This window comes from Anas platyrhynchos, chromosome 1 (assembly GCF_047663525.1).
Source record: "Anas platyrhynchos isolate ZD024472 breed Pekin duck chromosome 1, IASCAAS_PekinDuck_T2T, whole genome shotgun sequence".
NCBI lineage: Eukaryota > Metazoa > Chordata > Aves > Anseriformes > Anatidae > Anas > Anas platyrhynchos.
Window position 1 is genome coordinate 5,525,012 of NC_092587.1, and position 13,779 is coordinate 5,538,790.

The window sequence follows — 13,779 nt, forward strand, 5'->3', positions numbered from 1 at the left end:
GTTGGATCTTAGGAAGAACTTCTTTACCGAAAGGGTTATTAGACATTGGAACAGGCTGCCCAGGGAAGTGGTGGAGTCACCATCCCTGGAAGTCTTTAAAAGACGTTTAGATGTAGAGCTTAGGGATATGGTTTAGTGGGGACTGTTAGTGTTAGGTCAGAGGTTGGACTCGATGATCTTGAGGTCTCTTCCAACCTAGAAATTCTGTGATTCTGTGATTCTGTGATAAAAATAGGGAAAAGGGAAAGTCTCATATAGAGGAGAGATCAGTACATCAGTGTGGGTGCTTTACTAGGATTCATCCAAGTAGACATATTAGATGTATTTTCCCAGTTGGCCAGGTGCTTGTACTGTTTATTCCACTATTTGCAATGAATCTGCCCCACTAGGGAGTAACGATTAAAACTGGGCCAGAGCATCAATTTCGTCATTATAAATTACATCGCATAGAATAATGATGAAATAGAAATGATAAAAAAATATTATTTTTTTTATATTATTAGCAATCAGTTTTGTTTGTTTGTTTGTTTGTTTTTATATACTTCATGGCTGTCTTCTGCTTTTCTATCTTTATTTATTGTTTGTTTTTAATGGTGATCTTCATATAAAGCTACCACTATCAGTTTCTAACCACAGTTTATATTTTAATCTGAAAGAAGACTTTTAAATGGAAGCAAATGTAGATAAAAAGATTTTTTAACAATTGTAGTATGAAGTTTTTGTTGTACATAATATAAAAAATCAGTGTGTTTGTCATCTGTACTAGATATCTAGATTTTCTTGTTTATTTCCACCACTATTTCAGTAACAAATACCATTAGATTATACTTTGTTTGGAATCCTTCAACTTGATCTTCAGGTTTTAGACACTAGAGACAAAATCAAAATCAACAACCTGCCAGCTATAATCTATGGAAAACCTCCAAATCAACACATCTGTATCCATGAAGACATTAACAACCCAAAATACATAAAAACAGTTATATTATGAAGCCATTCCAATACATTAAAACGGTTATACTATGAAGCCATTCCCTTGGACACCTCTATATTTGCTCAACACTCATGATCCCTACCTAAATAATTAAAAGAGGACTCTTATCCAACAAGGCACTTTTCCAAGGGAATAGATTATTTTGTAAGAAACATTCAAATATATCACAAGAATTATTTCCACATGCTGTAGTCACAACATGTAACAAGCCATACTCCCCTGGAATCTGTGTGGGAAATAAATGAACGATATGATTAAATAACTTATTTAATTATGCATTCAACTTATATTGGAAGGTCATATCTGCTCACAACTCTTCAAATCATTCATACAGTCTAAAAATCCCTAAACTCGTCAGAAAAAGAAGATTCCCTGTAGGACAAAAGCGTGACTAAGGGTTTCAGATCATAACTGAAGAAGAAATTTAAACCTTACCAGGTCATGTCCACTATAACCACAGTAAATATTTTCACAGTGGGCTCATAAAACACTTAATATTTCACTTGTGTTTTCACAGAACTTAATGTACTTCATGAAATTCACCAGATGTCCCACTCATGAAATGAAGGAACAAGAATGAACCATGAGGTGATAAATAATGAACAAAAATGCCCCCAGTCAGGGACATTCCTTTTCCCACTAAACGGTTACTCACTACTCAATCCTGGACATCAAAAGATATTTACAAAAACCTCCCAAAGCTGAAACTAGGAACTAAAATTTGTAATGCTTATCAGAAAACAGGATTTGATCAACACATTGATTTTGTGGTGCATTATAATATTTCCCCCATTGCCAAAGAATAGCTTCATGTTCTTCTGCAAATATCCTTCCTATCTAATGGTATCTATTGCTTTTTATAGGGATATGACCTGATACTTATCAAATTAAGATAACCGATTTTTTCCAGTTTGGCTTCAGCGTTAAAACACATTACTTCACTTGTGTGTTCAAAAATGTCTATGTTTTGTCTAATTAGTTTAGCAGAAATTATTATCTTTACTTACAGCCCTTCTCTAATTAGAATGAGGTAGTTTCTACTGATTTTTATTATTATCATTTTAATTCTTCTGAATTAGCATTTTGACCATTCATTTCACTAAGGTGTTGTGATTTTTTAGTAAAATAATCCAAAGGAAAAAATAGGAAACAAACAAATAAACAAACAAAACACAAGCTGAAACTCTGTAGTCAAGTTTGCCTCATCGCTTTTTTTTTTTTTTTTTTTTAAAGATTCACCTGAAAGTCCAACCCCTTATGCTTATGTAGTTTAACAGAATGTTAATTTTAGGAGGAAACCTAAACCCAATCCTTTTCAGTCATCTTTGTCCTAGGAAAGTTTATTTCTCTACATACATTTGAAAAATTCCACCATCTTCTAGGGCCACAGGATCACTTAAAATAGTTATCAAAAATGTCCAAAATTAAATGGCTGACATGTAATTAAAAGTGATGATGAGGACTGGGAATGTCTTATAGTACTTCAGACATCTGCAATGCAAATGTCTGATCTGATCTAGTCATCTTCACCTCTTTGCAAAATTAGTGAAGAGAAATTTAGATAATGATTCCTTAGACAATGATTCTGTTTTAGGTAACTGAATTACAATGTAGACATTTAAATATTTGTCCAGATGATTTCCACCCTAGACTCAGAATATTTTATATACTTTAGAAAGTTAGTTAAGATCCATCCAGCAGTCAATGTGTCAGTATTGGAGAAAGGAAGCTGGGTACCAGACCATAGGAAGATTCAGCAATGCTTAGATTAGGTTCTACTTGTTGATTAGTTTTCAGTTTCTAACTCCACATTTCCTAACAGAGGCTGATTGCATATGTTTTCATCCCCAGGATTTACACATACAGTGTATAGACTAAATATCAAAGGTCTTTGAACTGTGAGTGATATTTACCCAAAGTATACGTGTCATTAGCAAGTAGCTAAGAAAAGATTGATCTAGATTCTGACTTTAAGAACAGATTTGGAAGATGTGTGCATACAGTTTGTGTTACCAGCAGAAGTATTATCATTGTAAAATGCTAAGGTTTCCTGTTTAAAGCTGCATACCTCATTTTTATTCTGCTTTCTTGGCCAAATCATAACAAATCATTTTAGATTGAACAAATGGCTGTTGTTATTTTTTTTATCATCATGCTTTATTTTGGATGATATGAAATGTTGCACTGTTTTCTGAGTTATTTTTAAATAACAAATGTGCCATTCAAAGCTAAAAACTCCAAATATACCTCTAATAAAATGGATGTGTTGATTCACATTCCAATCACTCAGGTACCATGTCAGATTACTTGTGACTTCAATTCTTTGTCCATTTCTGCCCGATTCATAACAGCAATCTCAATTTGAGTAACTCACCCAAAAAAAAAGATGGTTATCTTTAGATTTTGGTCAGATGATAGCATAACCAATATTAAAACTGTAATCCGTTTTGCGAACTACTGTTGCTTAAGAGTAACAGCAAGTCCTTGATCTTTCTAGACAGGTCACTCACATGTGATCTATGGGCATGTGATGGTTTCAGTCTCTGATCCATGTCCACTGAACTGTTTTAATTAGGGGAGAAATTTCCACAGGGGAGAAAATAATCTCTGATTACCTGTGAAATTAGTGTCAGGGAACTCTTGCCAATATAGTTTCTATTCCAAGTTATCACAGAAATCTCAGTTATTTGTTGGAAATATGTACCCTGCCTTCTCACAAGCACCTTCTTCTTCACACAGATGACACAACCACCATCATTAACATGTTTCAGAAAGGTATTCAAAACCACTTGAATACTTCTAAAAAACTTTGCATGTCTGCAAAGTTTTTAGTAAATATAAAAGATGTCAAAAATATGTTGTTGAACTCTACTAGTCATACTATCAAACTCAACTATTCTGCTGCCTTTTTACTCCCTTGATGCCTACACTTAGACCATTTCTCTTTCATTCATAACCCACAAAGGACTGGAAAGGGCAAAACTGTGTCCTCAGACACAGCTAGTACCCACTTCACAATTAACGCTTAGCTGATGTGTTAAAATATTACTTTCTTTTGCTGGAAAACAGAAATTTGGAGTCCTTGAACAATCTACCATTATCCCAGACACTTAGCAATAGAGATATCAAATGTTATATTCTTTGTAAGGTTACATTTCCTTATTCTTTGTACTACCCAAATTCCCTATGCATTCAGCTAGAACTCTATACAGGCAAGAAGAGAGTAGTCTAGCTCCTTGAATGATGCAGTTGTGTAAGTATTCATATGAGAGTAGAAATAATTATAAGAAGGATATACACAAAGAAAAAAGCACTGTGTTACAGTTTACAATATTTCAGAAGAAACATCAGTTAGCAAGAAACATGGCACAATTATTGATTTTATTGAGTAAGGAAAAAATGATGAATTTTCTTCTTCGAGCAGGTGACAATAGCCTGTTGAATACTTAAATGGATTGGATTTAAAGATATGGCTGCACATTAATATCCTTTATCATTGTCATATTAAAGCCTGGAATATTTCATTCAGTAAATGAAAACCACGTTGGAAGATGCCATTTTATTTTGGAATAGGTTTATACATTCATTATTACGCTTAGCACTCTAGCATTAATACCCCTCTAGGGATAGTTTGCAGTGTGTGCAGTTTTAAGCATTATCACTGGAAGATGGAGGCATTAAAACTTCCAAAGATGCCAATCATTTAGCATCTCCCCTGCTTGTGTCATCTGCTGTAATAACACAGGCTGTAGTGTTTTATGGCATATGAATGGAATGGGGCACTCAAAAGTAATAAGTATATTACTTATGCAGCTTGATATTTATCTTGTATGATTATTTTTTCCTTCAGCTAAAAATAATTTAATCACACATTAAAACCATGAAAATTCCATTGCTTTTGGAGACTAGATTCTTCAGATTTATAATGTACTTACCTCACATGGTTTTGTTTTGAGGTTTTGAGATTGGCTTTATTTATTACACAGACCATAAAGTAAAATTATTCTAAATCACTCCTGTGGAACCATGAAAATGAAACCTCAGATATGTGAGAGGATTTTTATGTCTTTTAATTACAGCTTATGTTGAAACTTCAAATGCTATGCCAAAATGTTTGTTGAAGGGCCTTTTCCAAGCTGACTACAAAGGACAGAACCTCAGCTGTTTGGAGCTGAGATGTCATGGCTTTTGAGTATTTTTATATGATAGTATCAATAATCAAAATTCTTAGCTCTTACTTAGACAGGAGCTATATAAATGAAATCAGTTGTTTTATCCCCATTTTGCAGCAGGGAAAGTTGAAGAGAAGTGAATGCTTGTATTGGTGTACTTCTTTCTGCAGCTGCTTGGAGATAACATAGTCATGAGTTTGTCCAAGATTTATATACATTGCCTGTCGATCTAAACTCGGGGAATGATTTCAACTTACTAAAATTAAGATTTCAACTAGTTTGTTGTTATTCAGAAAGTTTGGTCCATCTACTGCGTAATTATCACACCACATTCTGGATTTCTTTTCCTTCTTTTCTGAAGTATTGGGTAATCCAGTCCATGTGTTGCTGTCATCTGGACATTGTTGTTATATATTTTTCCCTCCTGTTCTCTGCCTGTATTGCATGACTGTCTTCTGAAGACTGAAAGGTTTCACTTTGACTAAATTATTTGGGCTTAAACATAATCAGTTGAGATATGCAGGAAGTCAGGCTAGCTGACTAGTAGTACCTTCTGGCCATAAACTATGAAATTATTAAAATTAAGAAATTATTAAAATTATGAAATTTCAGAGCATAAAATTCAGGATAATATTAAGTCAATAAGAATGTTGGAAACTAAAATATCTTGAGAATCAAACCCCAAATGTGTGGATTTATTAAACTCCAAGTACCAAAAATTTCTTCAGGCAATACCATCATATAGGATAATAAAAGAAAGAGGAAAAATCTTTAAGGCCACTTGACCACCTTTGTACCATAGTGTGCGTATTAAAAGTAAGTGTGCATATTAAAACAAATGTTCAAGGAATTAAATGCCTGAGAGTCAATCTGACACACTAAGTAAATCATGAATCACAAAATACCTGTTATTCAGTGAGGAAGGACTATTCTCAACACTGTTTCAATATGATTATGTATTTTAATTCCACACACAGAAAGGTACCAATACCGTAACTTTGTCTCAACTGTTAGTGGCCGTAGAGTTGTTGGCAGAATTGGGGAAGAAATTGCTTTTCAAATATTGAAAATTGTAATAATTAGAGCAAGTTTCTAATATAGCTTAATCAAAACCAAAATATACCAAAAGTGTACTTTCCGCTTAATTCAGCTAATAGCCATCTTAATTCCAGACACATGCAACTGGATCTAAAACATGGACCTTCTAAGGGCCACGTAGATAAGTGGCAAAGTGAAATCTAATCTCTGGACTTCCAGGACACTGCTCTCCTGAATATTCATGTAATTTATCTTCTACTGCAGCATATGTCTTCCTCATCACAAACAAGAACATAGAGGCTGAGGCTATCCTAGCACAGGCCTGCATGTCAAAAATAAGCACATTTTCTTGGTGGTGAGAGCAACAGCATCCAATACAGATCCAATAAAATCAAATATATACTTGAAAACTTAAGCTCTTACAGGTTAAGTGTCTGGGATTGTAGCTTAAAAGATTTTTGACTGAAAGGTTGTTAGAAATATGCTGAAAATAAATAATAAGACCATGTGTTGTTCTAAAAAAAAGAGTTGTTTCTTTCCCTCTTCACTGAACATGTGGAATAATTAAATAAGATTTACATTTAGCAAGATATAGTGGAAATATTGGATATGATTTCTTTTAATGGAGTGGACAAAGCTATCCCAAGTTCCTTAGTATTTAGATTCTTCATTTTATTTTCCAATACCTTTTCTGCCTCCCAGTCAGAATTAGTCAATTTATACATCTCGGACAAAATAACCCTGATAAATTATTTCAGAAGTGTTTTATGATTTGGGATGACTCTCTTTTCTGTCCATTTGAAACACTGAGGGTAGAAGCAGAAGAGTGAAGAATGGCTGGAAAACACCTAAACCAGATCATGAGGGTAACTCAGAACAAAAAATGTGCTCTGATCACAAGTGAGAAATTCAGGGCTAATATTTAAATTTTGTCTTCTGCTACATTGGGCAAAAGAGCTAAGATTTCTATAATGCAGTCCCTGTATCTAAAAGAAATAAACAATGGTAATAATAGTAATAAAATCTGTTTTAATTTGTTTCTAAGTATATGACAAGACAAAGATACTTGGGTAATATGTTAATGGAGGTCACATAAGTATCTTAGATGAATAATGTGCTCAAACCTGTAGTTCACTGAAAATCTTAGCCCCTGGGTTTGGTTGTTAGAATCAGAAACAATTAGTTTTCTACTACCATTAGTAGACCATTATTATTGTCTAGTATAACTTGATATTTTTCTTTATATTCTAGCAATTTGCATGGAATCTGCAAATTTTACTATAGGCTTGACATTTTACATTGAAGTTACATATGCAATAGTTGTTTAAACTAAAAGATCTGAACTATTTCTAGCAGCATTTTATTTAAGGTTGTTTGTTTTCCTGATAAGAATGTTATAATTATATTTGTACAGACTAAACCATCTGTATATATCAAGGATTTCATTAATTAAGTCAGTTTGAAACAGAAACCTCTTTCTGTTGGTGAGCTTAATTTCCGTCTAATGTGGCCTCTACAGATAGCTGTTATTAAAGGACTGATTGTGGTAGATGCTCCATATCTACTTCTCTTACAGGGGATTTAGAGGTATCTCAATGATTTTCTGATATCTGGCAAAAGCTGAAGGATTTAATCTTACGACTTTTTTTTTTTTTCTCTTCTTCATGTAATATAGTCATTCCCTTTCAATGAGAGTTTGTATCTTCACATTAACTTATTAACTACACTTGTAAACTGTCACTGAAGCAAGCAGAGCTTACAGGAGTCTGGACACAATGTTGGCGTTTATTGGTAAAATGCAATTACAAAGGTAATTGGCTCCTATATATCTGCATGACACTTTCTTGGCATTGTTTTTTCCCATTTCTGGATTGTGTTCTCCTCTTCCACTCCTCCTCAATATGTTTTAGTGTTGGAGCCAATAGCCTGGTGACCATTCAGAGGTTATGCTTGGCAGGTTTAGGACACAGATGCTGGGTTGCAACATCCAAGGGTTTGTGAGAGCTTTTATAATAAGTTCTCTAAGTGGCTCCGTCTCTCAGACCACATGGCAATTACTAAATTACCTTTGAATATGATGAGAGTTAACTTGATGAGTTAACTTGTTGATGAGGCAACTCCATTTAGCAGACCGTTTCTTTCTTTCTTTCTTTTTTTTTTTTTAAGTTCTCCCACCTTCAGAATCATGCTTTCCAAACATTCTGCCCAAGATGATGAAGTATTTTATGTAACTTTTTTAATGGTAGAGTTCCTTGAAGACCACCCACCTAAGCCCCTGTGAAGTCATTGAGACATAGTACCATTTCTATACCCTACTACAAATAATCCAAAGTGTAAAAGCAAAAACATGCCAGGTGGCTGAAGTGGGAAGTGGAGGGTAACAGAATGATGTGGTGCTGTCAATTCTTCAGTCAAAAGCAGCATTCACAGCCCACAAAATGTGAACAAATATAGTCATAGTCTCCTCTATGATTCCTTATCAGAGCTCCCTTGCACAAGATCTGTGTAACTCAGAGCTTCCAGGATGAGTACACATTAGGAGTTGTTTCATGTCCTATTGGGCACTGCTGTAGGCTCAGACTGTGTCCAGGGCACTGTATATACATGTACATGTACATGTACATACACATACACACATACATGTACATACACACATACACATACACATACACATACACATACACATACACATACATATACATATACAGGGTTGGAACTAGGTGATCTTTAAGATCCTTTCCAACCCAAACCATCCTATGATTCTATGTTTCTGTTATGTATGCTTCCTGCATGAAATAAGATGGGGGGACCTGGAGAAAGTTTTTCTTCAGTTAGTGCACTTGGTGTTAAAGGGGTTTCACTTAGAAAGATGTGGGATCATAGTGCTACATCAATTTCTCTGAGATTAATTTTGGAAAGGAGCACCTTAAGAGTTAAGAGTTAAGAGTTGGACTTGATGATCCTTAAGGGTCCCTTCCAACTCAGGATATTCTATGATTCTATGATTCTACCTCAAAGTAAAATACACATGAAATCCTCAGCTCCTAAACCATCTAAGGATGCTAGGCAAACCCTTCAGTATACAGGTGAAAAAGATGAGGTCCTACAAGATAAACTGTATAACCAGTATTGAACAGGCCATTCACATTAGAAGTGTCTTAATATTATTCCTTCTTTCAAATCATTCTGACAAGGCATTTTGAGAATTGTATCTCAGTCATTGGCAACTTCATAGTATACAGCTGTAGGTATAAATTCAAATCTTAAATCATTTACAGCCACTTTTTAAAGACTTGAAAGAAAACTATGTAGGACAGCAACTTACCAGTTTTACAACTTGATATTAAAATATTATTAAAATACTGAGAATGTATCCACCAATATTGCCATGCAATCAATCAGCTATCTATTTTGGATGTTTTGCTTTGTCCAAAGTCACACAAAACAGAAAAAAAAAAAAAAAAAGCTGGGAATGAAGAATGCTCCATAACACTCTTTCTTATTTCCCTCTTTTTTTTTTTTTTTTTTTTTTAACAAAGGAAGATCTGTGAGATTCTTCAATGTAGAAAATTCTAAAAATAAGTGTTTATTTGGGGGTAGGAGGAGGTTGGGGTGGGGTGGGGTGCTGCTTTATTAATATTGGAACTTATTGTCACTTCTCTCTGGACTCTGCAGAGACACCAAGATACAATTTTTCAGTTCTGGCTTCAGTGATGTCAGTCATTTATGTATGTCCAGCACTTCTGAAAATTAGAATACATTAGAAAAATTTGCCTTCAGCTCTACATGAATCCAGCAGGAGCTGAATTAATGTTCTCATTTGACATTATTCTTTGCTAGAATACAAAACAAGCCTCAATCCCAACCATTCTTCTTTGGTCTTTGTAGGCTTGTTAAAGAGAATATCCTGTTAGGGAAATTCCAGACTGCTGCAGAAGGTTCTACAAGTTTGGAATGTGTAATTAGCACAGGTATGCATTTAATAACCAATAAGCACATCTAAAAATTTAATCAGGATGATTATTGGAGTGATCTGTCCATGAAGAAATCTGTTTGTTTTCTAATTCTGACCGGTTCTTCTTCAGCTTGTTAAGGTTGAATAAGTTCAGCAACAAACAGCAAGTCAAAAAATACAGACAAAACTCCAACCAGAAAGAATCAGATTGAAGAGAATTCAGACAATACTGTGTGAAGTCAACAAGTATTAGATTGACTACTAATTTACTTATACATGGATCTTAGTAAAAATAGCCTTACATATAATAATGAAAATCCATATTTAACATGAGAAACACCAAAAACATGTCTATTCCCACTATTGAAGTTTTATTATGTTTTGAAAACTGAAATATCAATGTGGCTTAACTCTTTTAATTTGCTATGCAATTGTTTGTTTATAAATAGCCTGTGGCAGCAAATACATCATAAGCAATCAATAGGTTGTCATATATTTGTATAAAATATTCATTAGATAACTCAAAACTGAACAAATTCAGAAAGAATCTTGTGTTAATTTTGCTCACACCAAGCACTGTAGGAAGTATTAGTTCCATTTAATCCATAGAAATTCTCAAATGATTTTTTTTCTATTATTTTTTCAATATATATATACTTTTTTTTTGGGGGGGGGGGGTTGAGATATTTATTTGGCTGGCTAATCACCCATATTGGTTGGGTTGGGTTGGTAGATTTTTGTTTTAAGGTAGGCAACCAGGTAAACAAATCCAGTAGCAATTTCCTTTTGACAAAAATAGATACTAAAGTACAAGAAAAATTTACCTGGAAAAACAATGGATTTACCACTACTGAATGTGATATTAAGTCACACTTTTTTGATGTTGTAAGAGTTGTTTGATGCAAAAATGACTGAGAAAAACAAACAAACAAACAAACAAGCAAACAAAACAAATCCAAACAAACTCTGTTTTCCAGTACTTAGGAAAGAAGTTATACTGTAATTTTCCTTTCTGAACCTATGATCTATAAATCTATAATACTGAGAGTGTATTTGTGGATAATTCCTAAAAAAATAAGTGGAAAAAGATTAATAAGATCAATTGTTAGAAGAATAGAATTTGCTTGTCTCATACCACTCACTGTATACTGTCTATATATACCTATATATATATATACCATGTATAAAAGTTATGGAATATTTAGATGCAGGTCTAATTTAAGTGAATATAACCTTTTGATCTAAAAAAAATAAACAATCTAACAATAGGAAAAATTGCAATCTGTTGAGACATATTTGAATTATTTTTCTGTAATTGGCTTGGCAGCAACTTCAGTCACAGACTTCTGTTTCACAGATTGTCCCCAAATGAGTAAAAGGTTTGCTTTGAAATATAATTAATACTGCATTCAGCTGCAAGACTTTCTCAGGTTGTCAAAGGCATTTGAAGAAGGTAGGGGGATAAAAAAAAATGAAAAGAAAAGAAGAAAAAGAGGAGAGGAGAGGAGAGGAGAGGAGAGGAGAGGAGAGGAGAGGAGAGGAGAGGAGAGGAGAGGAGAGGAGAGGAGAGGAGAGGAGAGGAGAGGAGAGGAGAGGAGAGGAGAGGAGAGGAGAGGAGAGGAGAGGAGAGGAGAGGAGAGGAGAGGAGAGGAGAGGAGAGGAGAGGAGAGGAGAGGAGAGGAGAGGAGAGGAGAGGAGAGGAGAGGAGAGGAGAGGAGAGGAGAGGAGAGGAGAGGAGAGGAGAGGAGAGGAGAGGAGAGGAGAGGAAAGGAAAGGAAAGGAAAGGAAAGGAAAGGAAAGGAAAGGAAAGGAAAGGAAAGGAAAGGAAAGGAAAGGAAAGGAAAGGAAAGGAAAGGAAAGGAAAGGAAAGGAAAGGAAAGGAAAGGAAAGGAAAGGAAAGGAAAGGAAAGGAAAGGAAAGGAAAGGAAAGGAAAGGAAAGGAAAGGAAAGGAAAGGAAAGGAAAGGAAAGGAAAGGAAAGGAAAGGAAAGGAAAGGAAAGGAAAGGAAAGGAAAGGAAAGGAAAGGAAAGGAAAGGAAAGGAAAGGACCATGGGTGGGGTGTGGAGAGCCCCCAGGAGGGGTGGTAAGCACTGCTTGTGCCCTCAGAGCCCTGACATAACCCATTTTTCCTCTAAAGACAATCTCTGTGACTACTGAAAATGGGTCCTAATATTTTAGGTGCCTTTGGCCAACTAAGCACTAAGTAGCTATATATGTAAAGCTTCATTGATACCTGCCTGTATCATTTGTGTATCAATAGTTTAAAATGAGTTGTTAATGGATTTCCAGTGAATTCCTATTTGCAAAAACAAAAAGAAAAAAAGCACTTCCTAATAAACATTAATGACTGTGAATAGTTCAAACCAACAAAAGATGTAGAAAGTACAATAGTCAAACAATGCTTCATAGATTATTCCTGAGTTCTAGCACATACTATACTGTTTCATACCGAGGGCCATTCCAGATCTGTTGTTTGAAGTCAGCTTTAGTTGGTAGAGCTCTTTGAATTACTTTAGTTTTAGTTAGAGATGTGATCATCTTCAATATTTATCATTCCTCTGTTTCTGATATTGTCAGTGAAGAACCTTTAAGGTTCGGCTATTTCTATGATATATCAAATGGATTATCCTCTCTGATCATCAGGAAGAGATGACTAGTCCAGACTTTTATATATTTAAAGTAGAATTAGGAAAAAAACAAAAAAAAAAAAAAAACAAAAAACAAAAACAACAACAACAACAAAAAAATACAAACAGACAAACAAACTGCTCATTGTGATTAAATTCTTATTCACGAACAAAAAAGCAACTGCAGCAGCTGGTAACAGAAGACGGTTTCCCAGGTGAAGAGATAGAAAAATATAATTAATTGTTCTAAATATCTAAAATAAGTTCACTTTTCAGAATGCAAAAAGCCAAAGTGTTTTTGTTTTTGTTTTTTGTTTTAATTTCCTGGAATTCAGCTGGGTAAATTAAACACATGAACAACTGTGAGAACTGCCCTATTGCTTCTGTCTTTAATTGATTGACATGACAACATTTGGGTAAGCTTTCTTTTATTGCAAATGCCTGTGGTGATACAAAGTGTTTCAGAAGCCTTCGAAGGAGGGTATTATTTGGTAGTCAGTTAACATTGGGTGCTTTGCTGGCCATCTTGGATAGCTTCTTAAATATTTAAGTAAAAACTTTAAATAACATTTTCTTCATGTTCAGGCTAATTAAGGTTCAACAGGAAAGACAGAATAGTTTTGTGCCAAAGTGTCTGTATGTAAACTGGTGTTACTACACTTACAGTTCACTAGGAGCTTGATATAGTCAGAAATGATTTATGGTGAATTCTGAGTGATAGCCTTTTTTCCTTTTTTGTTTTGTTTTGTTTTGTTTCTGTTCAGATAATTGTCAGTGAATTAGATGCACATATTGCTCATTCAGAAGATTTTGGGGGAGGCAAGGGTTTGCAACTGTAGTTTATGTGCAAGCTTCACAGAGGGGTTAGGATTATCAAGAATCTGGTACTGAAGCAGCTTGATGTACAAAACTAAGCTGTTTGCAAAGGATGCTGTGAAAGAGTAGAGAGAAGGGTGAGATTGAAGATGTGGCTTACTGTATATCCTAAATCTG